At 34.6% G+C, this 23,871-nt stretch overlaps 1 long non-coding RNA gene across 9 annotated transcripts in view; it reads left to right on the forward strand.

Annotated features, from left to right (window-relative positions):
- Nucleotides 1–23,871, forward strand: part of LOC125323585 — a 208,502-nt gene that overhangs the window by 63,551 nt on the left and 121,080 nt on the right. For 7 of the 9 annotated variants that reach the window (XR_007202574.1, XR_007202569.1, XR_007202575.1 and 4 more), the window contains one exon: nucleotides 7,639–7,729. The exons of the other annotated variants lie outside the window; for them this stretch is intronic. This is a non-coding gene — a long non-coding RNA (uncharacterized LOC125323585). The remainder of the gene's footprint in view (nucleotides 1–7,638; nucleotides 7,730–23,871) is intronic. 9 annotated transcript variants of the gene reach the window in all.

Consider the following 23,871-nt stretch of genomic DNA (forward strand, 5'->3'; position numbering starts at 1 on the left):
AGAGTCCATGTCTGTGCTGCTACCTAGATTTCAAGAAAGCTGCTTTAATTTAGGAGAACTACAGGGTTTGGTCTGTTGTCTGTAAATACTTTATGAAATAGTCAAATCAGTTTTATATTATTTGAAGTTGTAATACCTCAATAAGGATTGTATTATGGATGTATGCCATGACAAAAACCTGGCTCTATATTGAAATGACACCCATATATCCATATTTCAGTACAATTAGATTTTGCAAAATTTCATCTGAATTTTGAACTAATGTTTAATAGTTAATTTTAAATTGTATTGAAATGACAAATTTATATCATCTTTGATTGCTGATGTGTAATATTGAGATTCCTTCACCTGAATCTTACTTTCTTACTGGAATGCAGTTTCTTATTGCTCTAATTTATACTGTCCTCTGTCAAGTAAGAAGTAATGCAACTTATTCTTCAGACCCATTTACTGAAAATGAAAGGAGTATGTACTGTTCTAATTGAGAGTCAGGACCAAAATCCACATAGTGGTTTATAACAGAGAGGAGAGAGATGTTCTAAGTAGTCTATGATGAAAAACTCCCAAAAGGAACCTAGGTTTCAAAATCATCAAGTGGTAAACTAAGTGAATAGGTAAGTGCTTGAGGTGCTTTTTGTCATCTCAAGGGATGCAAACCCATATTTTTAGATATATACAATCTGCCTGCTAAAATATGGAGGCTAGCCTGAACTAATATTCGAGGTCAGTACTTCCTGCTTTTGTCAATGAATGATCTGGCCTTAGGGATTAGTCCACAGTCTGGCTGAAGCAAGGGTTTTTCTCAAACCAATGAAGGTGTAATAAGACAGAGGTGTGTGGGTGTGCAATAGCTGCAATTTAAAATTCTAAGGTTATACAGATGTCTCAGGAAAAGCCCAACCTCTGCATGAAATGAAAAATATAGCTTTAATTTCTCTCAAGAATGGCAGTGATTCTAATATAATTCATCAATGAAGGCATTTGCCAACAAAACAAGTGCATGTTAAAAATGTTTCAGACTCAATATGGAGGTTTATGTTATCACAGTGTAGCCAAATGAGTTTTTCTCATCATTCAGTTTGCAAGTTAATCTAAAGTACCATAAGACTTTTCTTTAGTGTATTACTGATTTCTGATTTTTCTGTTTAACTGGGTTTTTTCCTTTCTGGTCAGATATTGTCCCAAGTTTGTATGAATGTAACATTTTGAATGTAATGGTGAGTAACCACATATCCAGCTTTAACAGGTATCTTGCCATTTTTTCCCCTTCATGCTTTCTGTCAATGCTTCTGACTTGCAACATTCCTGTAATTGCATTCCTACAGCAAGTTATTTCTGCATATATCTAGGCTGATAGATGTTTCATGTCCAATCACATTTTTCTTATATCCAAAGTGACAGATTTTCAAAACTTCTGTAGTGGCCTGAGGTAGTCCTGGACTTATTATCACCTTGGTTCCTTTTTTCATTTTTGTAATTACATGGGCCAATGTAATGTGAAAGTCAGGATACTAATTTATTTAGTTCTTGCTTTACTTGCTGCTTTTTGTGTTCAAAGTATCTTCTTCAAATGTCCAGTATCCTCTTCCCCAGGCTAGTGGCATACTTGAGTTAGCTCTCTCCTTCCAGCATAGAAGCTGAGTATCCTTCCTTATTGCTGTGACATTTCATGTAAGCAGAGATTTAACTCTAGTTTTGCTCACATTTGCTTGTATAATTGCCAATCTGGACAGCATCCTTACTGACAGTGATTTTGTGATGTCTTTTTTTGGTTGTCTTGCCTATGCTACTGTCCACATGTTTTTGGCCTTCTCTGTGTGAAACCATAGCTGTGAAGGTCCTACTATGCCCTGTACTTCATTAATGTGTAGTATCTAGTAGCATGTAGTTGAGAATGACTGAAACTAGGATAACAAAAACACAGGCCTCTGTTGAGCTCATAGATCCTCAAGAAAATGTAATTTCACAAGTAAAATGACATAAAATACCACATATAACTGAGAAAATATCCTTGATGGAAAAGGAGATTTGTTATAACTCTACTCATTACAAATTCTCTGAAGATGTGTAGGACACCAAAATAAGGCTTAAATAGCACTTTCAGCAAGTAACTGCAAAAAATAGATATCTTAGAATAAAGACTTAAGTGGTGGTGTTAATTCCTTTGATAGGATGACAGTCATGATGTTTTCAGTTGTTCTCACTTAAATCAGCTAAGATGACTAGTTGTATTAGAGAAATTCAAAGAGTGTTCAATTCCATATAAATATAAACCCCATGCTTTTCCTAAGCATTTGCTAAGCAAAGGTGAAAGTCTAAAAGTGTTTGAGAATTATTTAAAGGCAAGCTTAAATATTGCATGTGTGGGGAGCTGATTGAGTCCTTTCTCTGAGACTCTAATGGGTCAGGGACCTTGGAGAGAAGGCTTTGGAAAGTTACTGACCAATCCAAATTTTAAATGTCATTTATTTTCCTAAGCGAGAATAAAGTAAGAGCAGGAAGATGCTCAGGGAGAGTAGGCGGTGCCCTGATGCTGTGGATACAGTCGAGGGTCTGCAGTGCTGTATAAAGTACATTAGGCAGAACAGCATTTGAAGACCAAAGGAAGCACCACAATTTTAACACTCATAAAGACAAAAAGTCCACGGAAAGTGTGCCTTTTGAGAATGTAACTGCATCAATTTTAAGTTTTCAAATTTCGGTATTTTCAGGCTTTCACAGGACATTGCTACCTGAGTGCTACCTCAAAGAACACCCTTCACAGAATCAGTAGTGGAAAATGCAGACAAAGATGACTAAACTGTCAGCTTGGAAGAAACAGGACATAGAGTGATTTACATCTGAATAAAAGCAATAATGAGATTCTGCATATTAACACTACAGGAAAAACTGAAATCGTATAAAGAGAGGTTGTGCTTTTTCATTCAAAGTGTGTGCTGTTTATTGTTCACTAGACAAAACTACAATCTTTAATGGAATCTGTGAAGAAATCCCATGATAAAATTAAAATTTTGGCAATCCTTTAAATTAATCTCTTAGTTCAAGTCTGGTCCTCATAGAGGTAGGGACCTGATTAGGGAAGACTTTGGAAACAAGTGCTAGGAAGTAGTAAGATCTCCACAAACTCAGAGTACACTAACCTGACCTGTCTAGCATGAAATATGGACTGAAATTTTTAGTCATGCCCACTTTTTGTAGAGAATAATGAAAATCATTACTACTGAGTGCATGAACACCATTCTTTGTACTCTCTGCTGTTGTTGAAGTCTCAGACCTGAATGGGACTATGTTTATAGGCACTAGGATAGTGCTGCTTAAATTATGAAAGAAAAATATTGTGATAAGAAGACAGAGATTAGAAACAGAAAGTCCAAGGGAAAAATATGGTATCATGGGCATCATGCAAAAAAACATGTTAAAGATAGCTGTTTCAGCCTGTTGCATATGTCAGAGATGTTGAAGATCAAGTTGAAAGAAAGATTCTTGTTGATACAACTTGTAAAGATTCTTCCATGGCACCAAAGCTGGAATAGATTTGAAGCTAGTTCTGGGCTAAGGCTCACATTTCCAAGATTGCCTTTGGAAACTACTCTAGGTAAAATCCAGTCATATATATAAGTCTATTTTCTCTTAGCACAGTAAATTTAACATCTGGTAATCACCCACATTGTAGCAGGCATAAATTCAAATGTTATTAGATTTAATGTTCTGATTATCACCTTGAAATACATACACTGATCTTATGTACTGTTCAACAAAGGGAATTAATCAGACTGTGATACACAGAGGATACAAATCACAAAGGACTGACTCTGTCACCTTTAGTTGCCCCTGAAATGTTTGTAGAACTACTTGTATATTTTATGCTTGGATGTGCTTCATGCTCAGATCTGGAGAATTACTGTATTATATATTAACAGTAGTTTCCAAAAGAAATGTATTTAGATGTAACAGTTTTGGGTTAGATCTCTTTAATTTCTCTCTCAGTTTGACAAACACTCTCAGCAGACCCACAGAAGTAAGGAAATGAAAAAATCCCCGTCCCCAAACCAAAAGCCACAGACTGGGAGGAAATACTTGTCAGAACTGAGAAATTATCAGAAGTACTTAATTTCTTAGATTCTTGGTGAATCCGACAGAGTCATTTACAATTAAAATGAAGAAACTTTTAGAAGCTGTATCTTAGGTTTCATTGTGGGGGAAAAAAAATTCTGTAATTTCTAAACGCTTAGACTCTGTTTTTGATTGCCTGAACCAACAACTTTTCCAGCCTCAGATCATTCAATAAAAAAAAGCACAGTGATTATTATTTCAATTAAATGTGGAAAATAAGCATTGAAATATCATAGGAAGTTAGGGCTTTATTGCAGCGATTTTATAAGTTTCACCTGTAAGAGCTGGGGCCAGCATTTGGAGGTGGGGCTGTGCACTGACAGTGTTGTGAGTGCAGTGACAGCCAACCATACATGCCCATTGTTTTGCATCATTAGCACTGTAGTGAATCTCAGAAAAAAAAAAAGAAAATGTCCAGTCTTTTTTATTACTTCACTTTTTAAAATTTTTTTTTCTTTATAAAGCACCTAATTTAGGCCACAGACAAAAAGAAAATGTATCTTGAATATGCATCACAGGTTTTAAAAATGAAAAGAAATTGGATTTGGATAGCACTTACTCAATAGACAGATATGATACATGGTAAGAAGGTGCACTGTCTGCCCTGTGATAGATTAAACTACTTTGTAGGAAAATTACTGTGAGCCAGTCACCACCACCACCGTGGCTAAATCTTTAATAAAATTCTCTTCCATATTCAAGAGCGAGGTATGAAGTACACAATAAGCAGAGTGGAGTAGAGTGCCATTTATCAAACCACAGCTAGGTCTGTAATCTCCTGCTTTATCCTTTTTTAGTACTTTATTTGTCTTTATTGTTGCAAGGAAGCACATTTACCCAGGGCAGTGGGCTTTTGGTGCTGATAAACCTTTTGTTTTAAATTCTACCTGTGGGGTTTTTTATTTTTTTCTTTTTTTTTCTCCTCCTGTTTTTTTTTTTTCCTTCTTGATCAGATAACCATCCGGTCACTCTATGGGACTAATTAGTCTGTTTTGGTGGTCCCTGGCTTGTTACATGTTCTTTCACCCTTCCTTGCCTGACCTGACCCTACCTCTCTTGTCTCTATGCTACCAAAAAAAAAAAAAAAAAGAATAAAAAAAGATACTATAACATCTAAGACATTTTAAAAAGAATACTCAAGCCTGTGCAGAAGACAGTCTGGGCTGTATTGCATAAGGCTTTTTTGAGGCTGTTTGGCAAGATGGCAGTGTTGTAGCATGTTGCAGTTGGCCCCTGGGTGGCACTACATGGCTAGATCTGGGGCCAACAAAAACATTTTTGGATAAAGGCAGAAAATGTAATTGAAGCATTTTTCTTTTTAAAAATTAAAGACTTTAACTAAATTTGTTGATATTTGCTAAACTCAACACAAATTCACAGTATTATTAAACTGTGTTCTTCTAACTGAGTGACATTCCAAAATGTTTTGTCTATCTTGACTACCTGGTAGTATCTGGATCATTTTTGGGAGCACGCTGATATTAAGTACGGATTCAGTGGAAGGGTTCCTATGGGTAGAAGTATGTGACTAGAACTGCTTTGTGCTGCCTGAATATGCATACTACCAGTCTGTGCTGCAGCCCTGGGGGTGATTTTTTAGTACTATTATAACCCTTTTTATTGTTTGAATAGCAGTTTTATGACAAAACATTTATATTCAGCCTGCCTTTGTACTTGACTGAAAGAGAGCAATCACTGAGAATGATAAGGCAACAATGGTAATGATAACTGCATTTATGGAGGCTTACAGAATTTAAACGGGCATGCAAAAATAGACTTACAATAGTGCTCTACCTGTATTTGAACTGGCTTGGGTATATTTCTTGTGCCTGGCCCATGTTTGATTGTTGATGGATATGTTGCATTTTCTCCTGTTTCTCTCTTATGGCATTTTTTCTGTATGAGTCTTACCTGTGTGTACATCAGGGTTATCTTAGCACTGAAAGATGTCCTAGTAAGATGGGGGAACATAACCATTTTACAAGATCCACATCCCTGAAATTATTGCTTAACTTACATATCAAGTTTTCAGAGTTTGTGGTATTATGATCTTGCATCAGAATGGTCATTACCTGTCTTTCAGGGTTGTGCCTCTCAAGAAAGATAGGCAATTTTTTCACTCTCCCTTGAGAAGAAGTGAGGAATAGTACTGGACGTTGGAAAGCAATCCAAGAGTTTAAGAACAGTCCTCTGTTGCCCGAATATTTTTAAGCCAAATCAATTCTAATTTTTTTCTTCCTAAAAAAATTTATTCCTAATCTTTTGCTATGAGGTTTTCTCTCCATTGAGGTTCACTTAGACACATCCACATGGACACACATGCACATTTGTGTGTTTCCTTAAATTTCTTGCTTATAGAAGAGTACAAGAAAACAATGAGAAGGTTCATTGTGTTCTGGGAGGAGACAAATAGTTCCTGGATCTCCTAATTTTGTGTGAGGGGAACAGAATTATGCCAAAGTCTATGTATATTTTAGTATGGATTACAAAGAAATGAGGTGTGCTTTATACATTGTCCTAAAGATATTTTAAGGCTACGTCCATCCACACTGCTCAAAGACTGCAAAGGAGACTTAGCAGAGTTAGAGGGTTTCTTACCAAGGAAGAGAGTGTTCTGATGGAGTTAGAATGACAGATTCAGCCTACTCATTTAGATATTATTTTTCAATATTTTGAAATCATTTTGTCAGGAAGCTATTTTATATAAAAACATCTTTCTATAAACCAAACCAACGTGTATTTTTATATAAGTGAATGACTGTTTTAAAGACCTTTAAAATTTTGAACCATACATTTAGGCTTTATTGTTCTTAAAAGGTGGGAATCTCAGTACAGCCCAATTTCTTCCATACTATATAGTTTTACTTCTTTCTTCACCTTGTATTTCAGTTTTTCTGTACTTAACCATCCATTAGAAGTTTACAGTATATAACAGCTAGGTAGCAAAAAATTCTGAAAACTAAGTGACTAGAGATGTAAAAAAAAAAAAAAAAAAATTAGTTGTTCAAACCACAACATATATTTTGTTTTGTGTGTTATTTTACTATTTCAGAAAGTCAGTAACTGCACTCCATTTTTTAATGTACGTATATGATCATTGCATGTTAACCTCTTCATGTGTTTCTGTCTGCACTATTTAGGCTCTAAAAATGTTTAAATTAATAATTCAAATTCTCCTTTGCAAATGAAATATGAGTAATGGAAACATTAATTTGCTTTGCCTTACAGTATTCTGGATTGTTGCATTCAATGATACATCATTTTCTGCTAAATGTCTTTGAAATACTCCTGTGCAAATGATACCTTTTCCCCAGGCCCAGCTACTTAGTGGATATTATTGAACAAATGTCTTTTATAGAATCGAAAAAAGTGTGGCATTATGTGAAAGAAATTTTTGAAAATGTGCATGGACTATTTCGGAATATGCTTAGTGAATATTAAGCAAACACCTGAAGTTCCTGTGCTGCTGCCTAGGACCAGCACTTCATTACCTATTACGTGCAGTGACTTTGAATTTTTTATTAGGTACTGGTTTCTTAGCCTGTAAGGCTTGTGCATGATGTCTATGAGAGCAATTTCCAGCAGAGCAAAGCCTTATCACAGATCCACCTAAAAGGTAAGGATATTTTTTAATTTTCAGTTCACATGCTGAACAGCTGCCTGCAGAACACCTGCCCACAGAGCAGGAAAGAAATTTGGTTTAGGGGTTGATTATACATGTCTTACTCATATACAGTAAATCCAGAAATAGGCATGATGAACTTCAGATAAACCCAGAATATGCAAATGGAGAGTACAATACTAGAATATTTACCCCCGATTTTGTGCTCCACTACATTTGTAGTGCTTTTTTTTTTCAGGTTGGCAAGAACATAGGAGAAAGGCTTATATATACTTCTGTTTTATTTAGTTTCTCCCAAATCTGTAGTGTTAATGTATTTTAAAAAAAAGTTGAACTATGAATCTGGCCGGTAATGCATGTAAAAGAATGAGTCATTGCTATTGGCATTCCTCATATTTGCTAAGGAAAACAGTGTTAACAAATACTAATAAGATTAAGAAAAAAAAAGCAAAGCAGGAGGAAATGATGAAAAATCAAGAAGGACAACTAATAAGAATGAGAGGAAAGCAGGTACAGCAATAAAGCTAGAGGTGGTGAAGGAATGCACTGATTACTTTTTCACTGAAAATGGCTTAAATGGACTTTTGAGAGTGAGGGACCTTATTACAATGGATCATGAGTGATAAGTTCTAAGACTATTAGTTTGAGGAATTCAAATCAGGTAATTTAGGGATAAACATGTCTTAAGAAATCATGGGCTACATTCAGAATGTGGTGATACACTGATGGTTAAGAGAACAGAATTTGGTAAAAGAATAGAAGGAGTGGCAAACTTGGAAACCCAATACCAACAGGGACCTTCTTGGTCTCCAATTTTCTCATTTTATCACCATAAAGTTAGCAAAGTCCATCTTAGAAGTTTTTGCTTTTTTCTGATAGAAATCTTCTCTTGAACTTTCTTTTAGAAGCTTACTTTTCTAATTTTTTTCATTTCCAATTTATAAATAACTTGTATGAAATTTTGCATCTTGGTTGGTAACTGTCTTTCAGCCTGATGTTTTACCTTTCAGAATAACCTATTGCCATTTCTTCTTTTGCCAGTCCTTATACACCTTTCAATTTCATTGCTTGCCTTAAGTGTTTTCAGCTTTAACTAACCTTTCCCCATGTGGTGTTTTATGAAATACCTTGCTGAAATCCAGATAGATACATATCCTCAAGCACATCAGTTGTCTTATTTAAAGAAAGGTTTTGGTTTAGTCTTCCCGAAATTAGAATATGTTGTATTCTAAAGATGGAAATGTCTCCTTTTCTTGATCACATGAAAACAGAGCTGGTACTGATAGTGCAATGAAATCATTGCTCATGCAAAGGGAAAGCCTTGTGATCCACACTTTCTGGGGAGTGAATTTGGGTCATGCTATTTAAAAAAATGTTTCCTTGAAAGCAGTCTCTTTTTGATAATGGGGCCTTAATCCATTCCCCAATCAGACTGAGCATGCATATCATGACAAATCTTTCCTCCATTAAAATCGTTTGCTATTCTAAAATGAATTAGTTGAATCAATATACTCTTCCTGAGGTTTCCCTGAGGAGTCAGGAGCAGCTGCTAGAGCAGCAAGTGCTGCCTGAACAGTCAGACACCAAGGCAATGAGGCCACCACTGCTGTCACCAGGGAGCAAGAAGCAGACCCTTGTAGGGAACTGGGGAAAAAGGTTACTCATGGGTACCACAGTTTAGCTGAGGCAAAACCAAGAATCAGATATGACTGTCAGAACTGGCAAAGCTGTGCAATCCTGGAAATGTATAATAGTAACACAAACTCCAAGGCAGCAAGATAAAAAAGAATGCAGCTGTTGTTTCCGATGTGTCATGCTCCTCTAACTACTTGAACTTCTTGAACGGCTGTGTAGAGACTTATCTTCAGTTAATTAATTAAATTAACATGTTCTCAAGGCTAGTTTATGGTAACATTTCTTACTATTTGGCTTCTTATCCTTGATAAATATCACTATATAATGCTAAAGGTATTTAATAATGAGCATATACTCCACCATTTTCTGAAGACTTTTCTTCTAAAGACCTGCAATGCTGCATGGAATAGGAAAAACAAGGTTAAAAAAAAAGTTAGATATAAATATGTTGAAAAATTTGAGCTGGATGCTTTCAGTGAGCTTAGTTTGCACAAATTATCAGTTGTAGAATTTCTGCAGAGGTGGTAAATATATTGATTTTTTGAATTTTTTTTCTAAATTGAAGTAGAAAAAAAGTAACGCCATGGAAAATATTTTTTCAATTGAAAAATATTATTAGTAGATTTTTATGGCTTAGTATTTTTTCTTCTTTTCTTATGAAAATGAATAATTTTTAAGGAAATACTGTATTAACACATTGTGCTTTACAATTAAAATTTATTCTCAGCCCCAGAAAAACTGATGGTAGAACTTGATTTGGGATTATCCATCAAAATTATTTTTCAATAATTCATTCTTTGAAATTAAAAGTAGCATTAGTATGAAGTATTAGTATTAGAAGACCCCTAATTTAATTTAAAAATGAATTCTAACATTTTTGCAATTAGATAATTGAAAGTTTGAGAAGTGAATTTTTTTTTGCAGTGCAGATTAAAAAAACCCCTCTGGTCATAATTATTAGAAAATTTGTACTAAAAATTGCAAAATCCCTATAAAAACATTTGGAATGTTTTAAAATTACTGACCATATGTATATGAATTTTTCATAGTTTATAGGGTTTTTTCCTGATTATTTCAATAGGATGGTATATTGAAATTGAAAAATATTTTTATCTGTCTACCCCATTTCCTTGTGATGTTTGCTTGATGTACACTATCAACTGATCTTTCAACACATCTCCTTAACCAATGTATTTTAGTGTTTACATGAGACTTTAATTCAGTGAGCAGCTAAAGTAATTTCTGTTTGTATGGCAGGGGTACATACTTGCAGACAAGTTGCAGATTTGTGTGTTGAGAAATGACTGAAGATGGTTATGACAATGTTGGTTGTTTGACTTATGATGGTTACTTTCATCAGCAAATAATATAATTTTCAATATATGACACTGATTCCTTATGCGTTTTTTTTTCATTATTAAATTGAGGGTGAATTTAAATATCAAGGCTGTATTGCTTTTCTTGGTAATCATTTGAGCTGTTAGGATTGTACTTTTATAACAGTTGGGTCTTTTCTTAAAACCTCTTTCTTTGTTCAGCACAACTTTCATGTGTTGGGCATGTCTCCTTTCATCACAGCAGGGGACACTGTGTATTTGCGGGATAAACTAGTTCCATATTAGCAATGTGGAATCTGTTTGAGCTTCTCTGCATATGCTGATAGTGCCTTTTGTGAGGGTAAGTGTTGGGGAATTCTGTCAGCAATAGTATTTTTCTTCTCAGTAGTTAATTCATATCCTGTAAGTATACTGTTGCCATTAAGCCTAAATGCTATTTTTATTGTCTATGAATATAGGATATGTTGATAATAGCACAAAAATAAACTCATCTGGAAATTAATGGCTGGTGTTGATGAGGGAAATGCCAACGCTGTAACTCACATTTTGCTGCCTAAAAGAGAATCTCACATGGTTGCTGTGTTGAAAGCTTTTAGGGTTGTTTTGAATATGCGTGTGAGAGTTCATTCAGGGAGTTGGAGCTGTGAAAGCACTTAGACTATGTGAGTCTCCACGTTGCATACTAAAAGTTTGATACATGGAGAGCTTCAGTGGGAATCTATCACAGCAGGTCAGGTGCCAGGGCTCCTTCTGGAATGCCTGGTAAGGGAACTTGTTTGCTCCAGTGAAGATATATCAGGGAACTTTTTAGTCTGAGAATTTAAGTCAGGTTTAGGTAACAAAGTCCTCACTTTGATTGGTCTGGTGTACCTTTAGAGTTGTATGGAAGCAGGACGCTGGGTGACTTAGTGATTAGTGATAAAAGCTTTATGTATTTATGTGTATATTTTTACATCTTCACGTTACATAAAACTATTTTATCCAAGTCCCACTTCAGATGCCTCACCTGATTTGTAAATCTTACTCTTTCCTTCTTATTTTATCCAAATATGCGTGTTGATATAAATTATCACTTTAAATTACCATTTTATTTATCATAAGAGCAATCTTGACTACTTTATGTGTGAGTGGTCTGCTGTGCCCATTAGAAGTTATAAAGATGAGAGTGAACCTTTAGTTATTTCTGTAGAATAATAAATTTTCTAATTTGATTTTTAATCCTGCCTAAAGAAAGCCACACTGCACTGTAGCCACACTACAAAATCCTCTTGATTTCATGGAATTTTTAAGTTTGATCATATTCTTATCTATAAAAAAATAATAATTGATCTTAGACTCAATTTTGTCTGGGAAGGACAGGAGAGAATATTCAGGGAGGCTGTTTGGAACCTACACTATTCTGTGCTAAAGACCAGCAAAGAAATAATTTACCTAGGAAGATCTGTTTTTAAGAAACCTGCCAGCAAGCTTTTTCCCTTCTATAGGGTTCACATTTAAACTGTTTGCAATGTTGACTTTTGGCCAACAACGTCTCTTTCTCCTTCTGTGATGGAAAGAAACAGCTCAGTAATAAAAAATACTAATTTCTCTGTCTTTCCCATTCATGCCCTAGTAGACATGAAATTTATATAAGAAAATTACAATCACATTATAAACTGCTTAAGAACTTAAAGAAAAAAAACAACTTCTGGAAAAAACATGAAAAAATTATACAGGGACTAATATTTTTTCAGAAACTTAGACATGGTATTTCCTTTTTTGAAATGGACATATAAAAATATGTGAATGTCTGTGATATCTCATAGAAGAAGTTTTAAAATAGAATGACAATTTCCGTCATGAAAACAGAAGGAAGTTTTTTGCTAAGGTCAAAAGAAGATGTGAATATTTCTTACATGGATTATTTGAAGGAAAGTCTGTGACTGCATCCTAACTAACCTAAACACAAATTCACCTACCCATTTGCCTCACAAAGCATGTGATTTAAGCCCATTAATAAAGTGTATTGGTGAGGAAGTCTGAGGAAATGGAAATGAACTGGTCTTTCTTATAGCATGACTGTATTGCAGTTACTGGGCTTTGAAGTGGCTGTGCCTGATCTTTCTGAAATATAGTTGGGATACGCTCATTTGAAGTACAAAGTTCATAGCATGGGAAAAAAATATTCGAGAGATCAGTTTTTACTCCTGACTCATAGTGTGTTCAAGCTGTCTTTATGACTTGTCACTGAGACAATAATTTTATTTGACAGGCTGATTGGATGTTATTAACAGTAAAGTTGCCTTACTGCACATGCAAGGTGTTACAGAGATCTCCATGAAGAGAGCCAAGAGGACTGTGGCACTAGTGTGGTCTGCAGGTGAAGGAGTTGGAAAATTTCCCAGTTTTGTAATTGGGTGGTGAATTAATTGTATATAGTTGTCCACGGAGGGCATTAACTAACAAAATGCATCTCTCACATTATTAAAGTTGATACAGTGCACCTTTTTCAAGGAAAAGAGGAATTAGCAGTTTAGACTGAGGGCTCTGTCATGTTACTGACGTTATTATATTACTTTATATTATCTAGTATGAAAAATTCATTACCATCTGGATCCCATTTTACCAGATACTGTATATTCATATAAAGTAAAAGAAACCTATATAAAATTAGGAAAACAAAAGAGGAAAAGATTGAAAACTACATAGATATAGGAAACTAAAAGAAGAAAATCATGTATGATTGCAACATTCTTTATAAGCTTTTTATGGATGAGTAAAGCATAAGAAAATCTTATTTGGGCTTCTCTGGAAATGTTCCTTGGAAAAAGAATCCCTTCATTATTATTTCCTCTTTATTAAAAAAAACCAAACAAACAAAACCCCAAAAAAAGCTAGTAGTGATCTGATCATGAGGACATTTAGATTTTAGTGATCCTTAAATGTACTCTCTTACATAATCTGTTTCATTATTTTGCAACTGTTGCAATTGGTGCAAATGCATGATCTCTTTTTATAGAAAAGTTTGCCTCTTTTATATAATCCCAATGAATTTAGGTGTATTTAAAGGGGTTTTTTTCAAACTTTTGGTGAATTATCTATTATTTCTTACAAAATAAATTTATGAGGGGCCATACACTCCACTATGAACCTATGTTCTGGGCATTATACAGCAGTCCAATTTTAAAATACCTATTTTCAGACATTTAAGAGCAACAGTTTAGAAAATATGTGATTCCTGAAGTCCTTCCATAAACATCTACTACCTGCTGGTAAACTATTTGAACCTTTTAGGCTGCTCCTTTGAATTTTTAGAAATATGTGTATTAGTAAGAAGCACCCATGACTAGGATTTTTTAATATACTTTCTCCTATCAAAGAACATATTTCTGTTGTGCTCTAATGTTAACCCTTAATATGTTCATTTTTTTTTTAAGAAGAGCAAATTTTAGTAAACATACAGGTAAACTTACCAATTAATTAAGTTTACATGTAATTAAGTAAATGTAAATTGCCATATGCTCAGTAAATTTCATAACCCCGAAGATAATAATTACCATACCTGGCTTATAATGGCATTACTTTCAAAACAGGTGGGATATTCTCTGTCTGTTTTTTCATTAACAGTTTCTGGACAAATACTAAAAACAGTTACAAAATGTTACCGAGAGCAAAACTTTGTTCAAATTTATCACTGCAGACCTAAAAAACTATAAGTTCCTGTCCTTGCAGGTAAGGGTAAACAAAAAACTGATTTTTGATCTGTCACATGCAGTTTACAAATGGTGAGGCAATTAAAAAAAGTTTCTTCAACTTTTGAATTTTACTCACATGAAACTTTACAAAAGAAAGAAGGAAAATATTTAAGATACTGACGCTGAAACTTCACTTCCTGAAAGATGCCATTTTTGTCTTATTCCATCAGACAATCCTAAAATGCCTGAAGGGCAAATATATAAAAATGTGAATGTGTTTAAAAAATAGAATTTTAAAAGGAGAGTGAAAGGAATTTTTTTTAGAATTTAACAGTCATAAAGACGACTCATCAGACTGTGCCTTCCAAAACACTTTCATCTTTGTCTCTGACATGCCCTTAGTCATTCTATGATTTCCCTCAGTCTCTCCATGGTAATTAAATACTGAAATATTGTAAAATATAGTGTATACTCTGTATGTATATTGTTATTATTTTGTAATCTGTATTATGAACACTAGGAATAGTCAGTTGTTGTTCTTGCTAAATTGGCATACACTGCTCCATGAGTAGTTACCCTCTCTGAGAAGTAAAAATACAAATGCATGAAGTACTATCAAATATGAAAAAGTTTTCCAAACTGCATGCCATTAGTGATACCAAAGTCCTTTCAAAATACTGTGAAACCTTTCACAGATCTCCTTCTGCTAATTGTAATTACTATGGTTCTTATCAATGCAATTGATGGTACCAAGCAATTAGATTTTCCAAAAATTTGATCAAGGGAAAGTTATGTATGGATATGCAGTATGCATTTAAGACTACGGCTATTCAGCCTGAGGAAGAACTGCCTTCCTTTGACTTGGAAGCAGGCAGGAAGGGGCTGGAGCTGATCTAGTTTTGTTTTGTTTCCCTTCTGAAGTGAAATGAAATAAAGAATAGCAGTTAAGAGGAATCTATTAGGGCAATTATTGATATTTTGATTCGCACTAAAAATATTTGATAACTTCTTTATAAAATCTGCTTAGAAGAACCCTTTGGAATATATTCTGCAAGCATTCTGAAAAAAGACAGAATATCCATGAGAAAGACCTTTAATTCTTTACCTTCATCCTTCCTTGTTCTCCTCACTTACTCTTTCCCCAGTTTTTAGATGACGTTTTTTACTGATGTTGGTAATACAAAAACCAAACCAAACAAAAAGAACCCCCAAAACACAAAAGCAACAACAAAAAACCCCACGAGACAAACAAACAAAAACCCCACAACAAACCCTAAATGTCAGCAGAAGATTTACAGAGGAATGCAATCAAGAATGATATTGCAAATCAAGCCTAGAATCAGACCATCAAACATTCAAAAACTTTCAGCTATTTGCAATTACGGTGGTAATTGCTATTTTAAAATGTTTTCCTTCTTCCAAAGAAACTCCATGTTGTTAGCTGAAATTCTAGGGATTTTAAATCACAGCAAATCTCTGTGCAGCTGATGAAGGCTAAATATTATAGGCAATCAAAACAACACATTATCTACATATTTCAACTGATTAAAAAAAAGTAGCTTTTGAAACTTCTTTAAGAAGTTATTTTACTGTGTAGTTCTAGCTAATTACAGCATGTTTTTCAGACCAAAACATTAGCATTAGATATTTTAAAGGAAAATGTGATGGATTTTTAAGGAAATTGCACCTGAGGTCTTTGCTACTTTATTTTAGTCTAAGCAATTATTCCTTTTCTTTCTGTTGTGAATCAGTTTTGCAGTGACATCTTGGTTGTAAACAAAATGTAATACATAAAATTAAAGGGTCCTTTAAAATACTGTAATTTAAAGATTGATGTATCAACGTTACATAATATGAGTGGAAGGTGTCCCTGCCCATGGCAGAGGGGTTGCAACTGGATGATCTTAAGAGTCCTTTCAAACCCAATGGTTCTGTGATTCCACTGGGTGTTTTCTTTTAGCAACAGTTCATTAGTTAGTTGATGTCTGATGAACAGATATAAAGGTAAAATTGTAAAATGTCTGTGTGATCAATACCCAGCAAATTTACAGAACTTGTTTTGAAGAAATATTTAGTAAAAAGGCAAATTAATGTTTTTATAACAGTTATTCTATACCCACTAAGTCTGCATGAAGCAAATGCAAAGGATTGGCAGGACAGTGATGACACAGCACTGATACCACCGCAGTGGGATCAATGCTGCTGGCAGAACCCTGTGTGGAATTTTTTTGAAGTTGGAGGCAAATTTTTATTGCAGCATCCTGACTTACAGACCTTATTTACAGAACAGTCAGAATGAGCAAGTGCATTAAAGTACTAAAGTTAAATTGTGTAAGTTTTGTGCTTGCTTTGGGGTTTTGTTTGTTTGTTTGGTTTTGTTTGTTTGTTTTTATCCTGAAGTGGAGCTGGAAGGTGTCAGTAAGTTTAGGATAAAGGAAAGTATTTAGACACCAAAATAACTGCAACTCACTGTTGGTATAAAATTGAGACTTTGATTAATCTGCTAAACACATAATTTTGTACTCACTGATTCATACCATTGAGGCCAAGAACTTCATAAATATTTAGCATCTTTAGTAAGCTTGTGTGACACTGAGGCAAAATGGAGTGAATAACCTTAAAAAGGGAGCAAAAAGGGTTCACAGGTTGAAACCATGCAGTGTTGTTTAATCTGTAGTACTGAATTATTAAATCCTTCAAGGAAGAGAAATCTCATATTATTGAAAGTGTATTTGGGAAAATGACTTTTCAACATTAGAGTAAATCTGTTAAGTGTGAAAATATGATTTTAATCAGGGCATGAATGTTGGGGATTTTGTACAACTAAGCTGGTCTTGTGAATCATTGAAGAGGGTCACTTGAAACTTATTTTTATGATCTGCAAGATATAGGAAAGTTAGGGAGGAAAAAAACTACCATGACTTTTTGAGTTTTAAGCATATGTTGCTTTTCTGAGTTCATAAGTAGCTTACTTTTTTTATAACTAAAATTGTGCTAGAAAAAAACCCCAAAAATATATTTGGATCACATTTAGAATATAGCTAAATATTGAGAAACAGACCTCTCATACATCATCTTATGCATTAGCAATAAAGGGATTTCAGCAGAGGTCTTTGGTTTGTAATACCTGTAAACCTGAAATTCATTATGAGAGAGATACCACAGAGGTTTTTCCCTCTTACAAGATGTCTCTAAATCTGATAGGACATGATACTATATGAAAGAGAAAACAGTCATGATTTCAGATATAAAAAGCCTGAAAGTAAATCTGTAGTATTGCAACCATACTTGGGACAAGCACCACTCATTTCATTCTATGGAATTCCTGAGCCAGCTGATAGATTAATCACTTTTGACAGTAACTCACTTTTTGACCTATGTGGCAAGGAGAATGTCACAGCAGTAGGAGAGGTTCTGTGATAATTGGAAAGTGAAGGGGACTTGGTGGTGCAGTAGGGTAGTGCATTACCCTTTCCCCTCTGGAGACCTTGGTTCACATTCTGCCTTAGGGTCACCAGTGAAAATTCATGCTTTGCTATGCTACCTCTATTTGTACATATGATAAAAAAAGACCTCTGTTTGGAAAAATGTTGTCTTTCTTCATTATAAACCACTGTATTGGCTAGGATCTCAGGGCCAATGTACATTGGTAGAGAACTTAAAAAGCTTTTGTTCCTGCAATATGTGTCTGCCAAGATCACCTCCCCAAAAGATCATTCACTCAATATATTACTAAAAGGAAAAAAAGGAAAATCTTCTAAGTTGATATGCATGGAAACAATGCAAATAATGAAGGAAACTCATCTGCAGTATGAAAGCTGCACTGTTTCCCCCATTTCCATTTGGAATTAACTCCTGCTAATCTCTCTTGCACTGAAGTTATATTTATCTTAAACTGTTTTACTTGAACCTCTTTCTGACTAAGATTTTCAAGTGCCAGAGAAGTGCTGTTTCATGTGCAGTGGAGTGGAGCAGTGATGACATCCAGTGATTAATTAATTCAAAAAGTACACATTCCCTAAAGGTATCCAGGGAACCACTTCCCAAGCCTCTTTAAAAGAACCATATTGCCTGCATTTACAGGTGGTAGTAAGCTGAATATAGATTGGTTATCAGTGATGTACTGCCTTTTATTGCATCTGAAGTGCTTGCTCTTACTGCCTTGTAACAAGGGTGCTGCAGCTAATTGTGCTTAATGATCCAATGCAAAGAGCCTGAATTTTGTATTATTAACTCCTCCTATGTTTATCTTTTCATCTCCCTCACAATTTACAAGTTCCAAGTTCCATTAGGGATTTGAAGCAATGTGTGAACACCTTAACCTGAAAATCCCCACAAAAATGTTAGCTGTGTTTACAACTGTGCAAGAGCTTCCCTCTTTAAACATGAATTAAATGTTCAGGATGGGTCCAGCCTGAGCACCTTGGTGACTAAAGCAGTCTGTTTAAAGATGCAAGAGGCATCAGGGAAGATCCACAATTTTACACCTTTCTTCCAGGCAAGAAGCAATAACAATTATGGCTCCATCTCTGGAGCAGATGACAAGAATTTTCAGCTAATCACAGTATCCAGTCTCTATCCCTTTTTGACAATAGTTTCCCACTTATTTTAGGGAGACATGGAGTAGAGATTAAAACCTACTTTCTTTTTCCTTCAATAATTACAAAAAATATGGAGGGAGTAAGCAGAAGAAGCAAAAGATTAAAGAAAAAGACAGGGCAGAGGAAACTTCAACAGAAAGCAGAAAAGAACAGAGCTGTTTGACTGATAAATCTTTCTTTTCAGCTGTGCTAGCCAAAGAAGGCCTGAGTAAGCAGCTACAAATGAAGAAACTTTAATTTATACTTTTAAGTGCAACCTTTTAAGTCACCTTTTAATAGGGTGATAGGAGCCTTCATTTGAGACCTTTTCTTTCCTTGCATGAAAAAAACTTCCAGAATTGTGAAAGCCTTTAAGTGGCTTCTGTAGTAAGTAGACCCTAGATCTCCTTTGAGTGCCCTAGATTTCTTTCAATAGCTAGGTTTCTTCAGTGGTTAGGTTTTGTTGTCACTGAGGTTTTTTTGTGTGTTTTTTGATAATTTTGGGGTTTGAGTGGTTTTTTTTCCATAAACCAGATGGAGTTGATTGGAAGCCCTGGATAAGATGTAGAAGCAAGAGGGGATTGAACTGTGATTTTTCCATACGTTGTAATGTTCACATAAAGGACTTAACTAAGAAAGGCTTTCTCTTAGTACAGCTGCATCTTGCCAGATCAGGAAATGGAGATCTATGAGTTGCAGGATGTTGGTAAATAAAAAACCTGAAATAGTTCTTCAACTGCTTAAGCAGGTTGATCCAGAACATTACTTTTAATTTTTTATTGTAATTGTATATCTGATGTCTTAAACCAAAAACCTTGTGGGTAATTCTCTTCCTAAATCAAAATATTGCCTTGTAAAGAGCACATTTTCATCATTTGTTCACTTATGCTGTGCCACATTACAAGTGAGGTTCTAAATGAAGTGAAAGATGGCTAGTTTGATGAACCTCTGCTGGTTCTCTTGAAGTTGTAGAAAGAGGAATAATACTGTGTGCTTCTTCTGGAAGCCTGCATGAACCTCCCAACGAATTTTGTAGGACTGTTAGTTTTGCTTAGCCCACTTTTCTCAGAAGCCAGATAATATTTTTACTCATCTAAGTCTTCAGTGGTCAACAGTACTTCTCACTAATAAGTGGATCTTCATCCTGAGACAACTGAAATTTGTCTCTATTTGTTCCTATGCTCTCATAGATGTGTAGAATTTAAACATGCTAATTTTTAGTGGTTCTTTTGGCTTTTGTTTTTAATTATGAAAAATAGGAGGTAAAGGTAATGTAGCAGTTGCAGTGAAGTGTTCAGATTTCTAGCTGTTAACAGAAGTGTGTGTACTTCTGGATTTGATACTGAGTTGAGAAAATAATCTGACAACTTATTTTTACACCACTTAAGTATTGGTGTGGGGTTTTTTTAAGTTTCAGTGTTAGGTATGATGCACAGAAGCAGGGTGAGAAAGTGATTTCATGCTCTATTTCTCCAGATGAAGTTTTGTGCTTTGTTGACAAATACTGACATGTAAACCCAAATTGCAACTTCCCAGATCTAACAATGGTATAATAAAACATTGTTTACATACGCCATAAGTGGACTTTTATAGGCCACACAAAACTTTGGAAATGAGTTGATCTCTTATCCTGGCACAGGTTAGCTTAAATAAAATTAGCCTTTCTTGGTTTTAATACTTCTAAGATGATGACTGGTTTCTATGCTTTTTAAATAGGTTGGTTGTTGCCAACATTTTTAATTATATTGAACCAAAAGAAGTAAAAAAAAAAAAAAATGGCCACCATGTTGGAGTTTTATTTTAGAATGGAATTTTCTTGATTGTCTAAAATCAAATAAGCTTACAGTACATGGCAGGATGTAAAAGGACAAAGTTATGTAATCCATGAATATAAGGAATGGTTGATCCCTTTACTTTTGAAATCTCAAGAATAACTCTGTCTTTGCTATTACTTAACCCAGAATTTTATCACGTAACTATTTTTGGGTTTGGTTTTGTGTTTGTGGGTTTATTATAATATTCATGGCTCTATCTGTGGTTCATGATGTTTTTGAGAACAGAGCAGATAGGAATGAAAACCTCTCCAGCCAGCCATCAGACCGTAGTAGCCCAGCCTCAGCCTTTAATCATTAGCTTACTGTAACTAGGCTCTATACTGGGTTGATGCTTTTTCTGCATGCAATTTAATAGAACATAGTTTAATTTGAAGTAAAACAAAGAAATAAATGCTGCATATTTTCACTGGGAAAAAACTTCTTAAAAAAAGTTTCACTCAAAGTCATTTACAGCTGTGATTCTTGTTCCTACTTCATAATCTCAAAAATGATTGTCACCTAATAATATAGTAAAATATTGTATTAAGCTGGTTACCTGGCCAGATATATAATTTTGAGCTATTTCTAGTGTTTTATATTTATCTTTATTTCCTAAGGTAGCTCTGTGAAGATGGAATTTGATTCCATTAAAAAAGGGAATACTGTGGGTTGTATACTTAACCCACAACTTTGGGGTATAAGAAAAAATGGTAGAGAATAAGAAAAATTAGGTTATTAATTTGATAATAGCAGCAAAACATTTAATAATGGATCAGATAACATTATCAAAATGTTTATGTAGCTGCCTACATTCCTAATGAGAATTTCTGAAAAACAGTCATACTCACATGCTTATGATAAAGTATCTGAGGCTTCAGATGTTCTGTCCAACAAGCACTAATATCATAATTGTGTATAAGTAGGTTTACTAAACAGTTATAAATGTAATTATGACACTCTGATATAAAATTGTTTCAGAGGCAAAGTTGCTTCAATCAACAATAGTGGAATACTGCTGGATGAAGTAAAATTATAGCACTCTATTCATTACAGAAACCAGCATACTGCAAATAAGAATATTAAAATTTAGCATGAAAATAATAGTTTTATAGCCCCCTCTTCAGGCTTTGTTCTTTGTTGCTTGGAATGTAGAAATTAGGTAGCTGTGGGTGGGTAAGGCTTTGAGTTGACTTTTTCATCCTGCACCCATGATAGACTTTGTGGTGAAATGTTCCCAGTCATAACTCTACATGACATTAGGGTTATAGCCTGATTATGTGACTACAGCCAGGTGCTGTACACCTGACAGATTTCAAGGGGTATAGAAAAGGTGTTAAAGAAGTGTCTCAGTTTTGTGGAGTTCATATCAGGAAGGAATTGGCTACCTCTGCAAGTATTTCTAACTCTGTTTTGCTCAAAACAAATCTTGAAGTTTGTCTTTCATGTATTTAGAACTTTTTAAAGGAATGATTCCTTCAAAATGACAATGACTCCTGAAAGGATAAAAGCTTAAGAAAATACATAACATACTGAAATATTCACACATATTGTACCTCATCTTGCCTAGTTCTCCATGAAATGTCAAAAGAACCTCCTACTGTGATATGTCTGTGAGCTCTGCAAGACTGATTAAATTTCTATATAATGTCAGTCGTTGCATCCTGTGAACCATAAATTATAAAATTTGTTTCTATTTTATCACTCAAAAAAAAAGTTTAAATTTTTTTTTTCTTATATGATACAAAGAATAAACGGTGACTCTCATTTTATTTGTGGCAATTTTATGCACATGGAGAAACAGAATGTAAGTGTGGAGTATATTTTTTATATATATGTGTGAAAGAAATAGATTAAGAAAGCATTTACTACAATAAAGTATATAATATTATGATTTATTTCTCAGTTTTGCAATGTCCCAAAGTAAGGGAAGAAAATTAGGTGCCCAAAGCCGGGTATGTTAAGATCCCTTGAGAGCAGAACAGAGAATATTCAGGCTGTAAGATGATGCAGTTTCCTCCCTTACATTTTTAACCAGTGCAATAGAGAAGTATATTCAGGAGATTGGTGCTAGAGAAGATTTGCTTTGTGACAGAAACTAGTGTTAAAAGGGCTCGTGGTCATTTCTCACACCACTTCAGAATGTGTGGTTTCTCTTCAGAATCTCAACTTACACATTTAAATAGTATTCAATATTTTTGACCTTTTGGCACCACACACCAAGAGGCTCATGTGAGGAATCTGTTCCTCTTGAATTGCTGACTGTAGTTTAAGTCCATTGTTCAGAGAATTTCAGGATTATGAATTTCAAACTGAGACGAATGTAATAAAAATGCCTTTATTCTCATTCTCATCTCTGTCTCACACTCTGTCACTCTCTCTCACAGGGTTTTGTACTGCGGCTCATCACCATTGCATCTGAGTGCATTCCAAATAAAATAAATAACAGTAGCAAAGCCTCTAGTGAACATCATGGGGAACATCAACATTGAGAGGCAGGGCTTATAAATCTGCATGCAACACTATATGAACGTGCTTAGATTGCTTCCAGACTGGAGCTGGCTTACATCCATCTTCCTGAATAAAGTGTATTTGAGTGACTCCAGGTCTATATTCTCTGTATGGATTTACATTGGGGTTGATGTCTCTTCCAGGGCAGAGATACAGTGGAAGAAAGGTGAAAGAGGGAGGAGTGTTTGTAACAACTTTGTGTTTGTGATAATTGTGCACAAAATTTTTATTAAGATTGTTAGTCTCACAGTTATGAATATTCCTGTGATTTCTTGTGTTGTTCCTCAATGACAATAAGCATAACTTTAATAACTTTTCATATTGAAAAAAACTGCAGTGGAACTAGTTTGATTTTTTCATGTAAAACTGCATATTTCTATTTTTTTTTTTTAGTTTATTTTTATAGTTTCTTGTATCTTTAGTATTGTAGTTATCCTGAACAATATGCCATTAAATCAAGAGCAAATGTAAGCTGATCATAATGGAGTGGCTTTCAAAAATGTAATGTTAATTTTGAGAATGGATCATAAACAGAAGCCTCTAGTAGCATTTTGCAAGGTATCATCTGTGGTCAAAGGTATGAATAAA

This window comes from Corvus hawaiiensis, chromosome 3, assembly GCF_020740725.1.
Source record: "Corvus hawaiiensis isolate bCorHaw1 chromosome 3, bCorHaw1.pri.cur, whole genome shotgun sequence".
In the NCBI taxonomy this organism is placed as follows: domain Eukaryota; kingdom Metazoa; phylum Chordata; class Aves; order Passeriformes; family Corvidae; genus Corvus; species Corvus hawaiiensis.